Source organism: Mus caroli, chromosome 2 (genome assembly GCF_900094665.2).
Source record: "Mus caroli chromosome 2, CAROLI_EIJ_v1.1, whole genome shotgun sequence".
In the NCBI taxonomy this organism is placed as follows: domain Eukaryota; kingdom Metazoa; phylum Chordata; class Mammalia; order Rodentia; family Muridae; genus Mus; species Mus caroli.
In genome coordinates, this window is record NC_034571.1 from 125,431,297 (window position 1) to 125,435,880 (window position 4,584).

The window sequence follows — 4,584 nt, forward strand, 5'->3', positions numbered from 1 at the left end:
GGCCCCCGAGCAGGGGGAGGGGAGCGGGGGAGGGGGAGGGGAGATGATTCCTAGTGATATTCTGCTATATTCATAGATAGGAGCCTAGCATAATGGTCATCAGAGTTTTACCCAGCAACTGATGGAAACAGATGCAGAGACCCACAGCCAAACATTAGAGGGAGCTGGGTGAATCCTACATCAGGGAATTATAGAAGACAGACTTGTCAAGGACACCACAGGGAAACTGACAGAACCCACCTGGGCTCATGGGAGCTCACAGAGACTGAACCAACAACCAGGGAGCCTACATGGGTGTGACCTAGGTCCTCTGCATATTTGTTATGGTTGTGTAGCTTGGTCTTCTTGTGGGACTCCTAACAATGGGAACAGGGGCTGTTTCTGACTTTTTGCCTGCTTTTGGGATCCTTTTCCTCCTGGGTTGCCGCATCCAGGCTTAATGTGAGGGGAGGTGCCTAATCTTATTGGGACTTGCCATGTCAGTTTGGTTGATATCCAAGGGAGGCATCACCCCTTTTTCTGAAGGAAAACGGAGGATGGGATGAGGGGGACTGGCAGAAGAGGAAAGAGGAAAAACTGATGTCAGGATGTAATATATGAGAGAATAAAAAATTTTTTTTAAAAAAAATCTAAGAACATAAGCCAGGTGTGGTGGTGCACACCTTTAATCCCAGCACTCGGGAGGCAGAGGCAGTCGGATTTTTGAGTTCGAGGCCAGCCTGGTCTGCAGAATGAGTTCCAGGATAGCCAAGGCTATACAGAGAAACCCTATCTTGAAAAAACCAAAAAAAAAAAAAAAAAAAAATGAACATAACCCAACTACCACCATATCTAATGGATTGGAAATATTTGACAACCTTCTAACTTCATTGATGTTAAAAAAAATGAATAAAAATAAATTTATTGTAACTAAAAAAATAACATTTTTTTAAACTTAAAAATTGTTTTCTATTTGGTGTGGGTACGGGACTTTAATTCCAGCACTCAGGAGGCAGAGGTTGGTGGGTCTCTGTAAGTTAACTGAAAAAAAATTGACTTAACCTTGATCAAAGAATTTTTGCTGAATGAAAGGCCTTCTAGCCTCCTTGCATGCTGTAGTTTCTCTGGAGCCCCTAAATCTGTGTTAGAATTTGTAAAAGAAAAACATGTGGTGGTAACATTAGAAGACTGTAGGCCATGCATCGCCTCAGATCAGCCTCAAAAGGATGAATGGGAGGGGGGCTGGGGAGGGGGGATGGCCCTAGGGCTGTCTAGAGCTCGGCTTCTTAAACTGTGGATCAATGCCCCATATCGGGTTATGCTACTGAATGTGAGCCAGGGCACAGAAAGATCTGGAAGCAGTAAAAGGTTACTGAACCCCTAGAATTAAAATTGAATTCAAAGTCAAATGCCTCATAAATCTAAGCTGTTTCTGCCAGAGCTCACTCTTGCTGCGCAGCACCATGCAGTTTTTATCCTAGCCTTGGTTCTGATTACAGTGTGTGAGTTCCAGGATGCAAGGTCAACGAGCAAGGAGAACTGCCCCAAACACGTCTGCTCAGACTCCAGGCCAGTGTGTGTTGTGGACTGCGGTGCTTTTGGTTTTTACTGTTATAGAAACACAGCAGTTTAAGTACAGAAAACAAAGACAATTAATATTTTCCTACTGATACTCCTTGGCATTAAATTAGTATACTTTTGGATTATATTGTGTCAAGTGCTTGATCTTAAAAATTGCTGTTTGAGTGACTGACTCAAGTGTCATTAAAAAGTAATCACAGAGTAAGCCTGGTGTGGTGGCCCGTGACTCTAATTTCTGCATTCGGTAGACAGAGGCAGGGTGATCTTTATGAGTTCAAGCCCAGTTGGGTCTACACAGGAGACCCTATGTCCAGAAAACTGGAGAAAAGGATCAAGAAAAGAATCTTACTTTGGTTTTAGGACAGAATTTCCAGGTAGGCTGGAGAGATGGTGTAAGCTATAAGTCCTAACTCAATTGTCAGACCCCACATGGCAGGAGAGGGTACACTATCAGCAGCTGTCCTCTGACCTCTACAAACATGCTATGCACACACACACACACACACACACACACACACACACATACACACACATACATACACGCACATACACACACTAATGACTTTTTCCTCATTTGACAGGTTACCCACTGTCAAATGAGGAAAAAGAAAATATGGAGTGTTTTGGGGGCTGGAGACATAGCTCAGCAGGTAAGAGCACTGACTGCTCTTCCAGAGGTCCTGAGTTCAATTCCCAGCAACCACATGGTGGCTCACAGCCATCTGTAATGGGATCCGATGCCCTCTTTTGGTGTGTCTGAAGACAGCTACAGTGTACTCGCATACATAAAATAAAAATAAATCTTTGAAAAAATATGGAGTGTTTTTAACTGCACAGTTGTGAGGGGTACAGAGATTCACTGTGTACAGGCTATGATAGTAACCCCTTGCCCAGGGAACAGACGGGCTTATAGCTCGTCCATCTTATACACAGAGTCTTTTTGACAGTCCACCCCCTTGATGGGGCAGGGAAGTATGTAGGCTTGCAAAAAGCAAACCAGCCACTTAATTAGCAAATGGATCCAAGTTGGTCTAAGGGCATAGTTCGGCTGAAAGGCATTTGCCCAGCTTGAGGCACACACATTGACAGTATGAAAACAAGGAAACTACAAACAGCTAGATGTAGTAATGCCCATTTGTCATCACAGAACATAGGAAGTTCATAGGTACCGGGCCAGCTCAGACCACACAGTGAGTGTGAGCCAGCCTGGGCTGCACATGACCCTGTTTTTAAAGTCAAGTTTTCTTTTCAATCTACCAAGTTGTTTAAGGTTAGCCTAAAGTAGAACACCGCAGTAATATGATCAGCACAGAACAAGAACTCCATCTCAGAGAGGGAACAGACAGAAAGTGATACTGCTGGCCTTCTACCCTGTGGAACCTTCCAGGAATGAGCAGGTAGTGCTGTATCGAATGTGTCCGCTCTCCTCAGTCGCCTGGTTCTGCATGACTTTCTTGTGTCACCAGACCTAACCTTTTATAGTACCCATTTCTGACTAGAAATTTAGTATATAATCTAATTAGCTAGAGGACATGGATTTTAATCTATAGCATATGGACTTAATGAAGAATTGGAATCTAAGGGCTGGAGAAATGGCTTAGCAGTTTAGAGAACTGGCTGTTCTTCAGAGGACCTAGGTTCAGTTCCCAGAACTGGCATGATGGCTCAGAATCATCTGTAACTCCAGTTCCAGAGGATCTGATGCCCTCTTCTGGCTTTCTTGGTTACCAGGCACACTCATGGTGTACATACATGCCCATAAACAAAAGTCTCATACCCATAAAAATAAAAATAATTTAAAATTTGGAAATTGAAATCAAGACAGAAGAAAATGTGACGAGCCTGCCATGGGTGATAACATCCCACTTGTTTGCTTTTTGAAATACTTGTTTATTTTATTGTACTGTAGGAATGTTTTGCACACATGTATGTCTGTGCATCATGTATGTCCTAGTGCCCGTGAAGGTCGTCAAATCCACTGGAACTGTGAGTTACAGATGGTTGTGAGCCACTGTGTGGATTCCGGGATCTGAACCTGGGTCTCTGGAGGAGTAGAAAGCAGCAACCACTCTTAACTGCTGAGCCATCTCTTCAGCCCTTAAAAGTTGTTCTTTTGCTGTTTTGCTTGTCATTGGTGTGCACAGAGATGTAACTTACTCTGATCTGGGCTTTTTCTCAAATGTTTTACATATGTTTTAGCTATTTTATTAACACTGGATGTTAAAATTGAAAAGTGTGTGTGTGTGTGTGTGTTTCTTTTGTTTGTTTGTTTGTTTTCATTTTTTGAGAAAAGGTCTCACAGAGGACCTCAAACTCACAGATAATCACCTGCCTCTGCCTCCTGAGTACTGGGATTAAAGGTGTGCATTACCATGTCCAGCTAATAAATCTCTGTTATGAAGACACAGTCCTCATTTCTGGAGAAGAAGAAACCTGAGGCTAGACAGGTGGCTGTTGGTGAAGGGAGCTTGTTTGCTCTTCTAGAGGATCCAGGTTCAGTTCCCAGCACCCATGTCAGACAGCTTACAGCCATCTGAAACTCCAGCAACAGGGGATCTGATGCCCTCTCTGGCATCCATGGGCACCACACTTACGTGTACACTCCCACACACAACAAAAGAAGGCAAAGGCTCGGGGGCACACACCTTTAATCCCAGAACTCAGGGGGCAGAAGCAAGAGGATCTCTGGCCAGCCAGGGCTACATAGTGAGACCTGGTCTCTGTGGTATGTGTGTGTGTGTGTGTGTGTGTGTGTGTGTGTGTGTGTGTAAAATCAAACATTGAATTTGCATCTTGATTTTCAGATATAATAGACCTTACAGCTACAGGAATACTTTTACTTTGTTTTAAAAAAAACTTTCTGTTGTTATTATTGTTGACAGTTTTTGTTTGCTTGTTTATGGCACGAGTCCCTTGTAAACCAGTACTTACTTAGAGAACAGAGACCCAAAGGTTGAGCTCTGCCCTCCACACGTGTGCTGTGGCAGGTGAATGTTCACACGCGACCCATACTTTTTTTTTTTT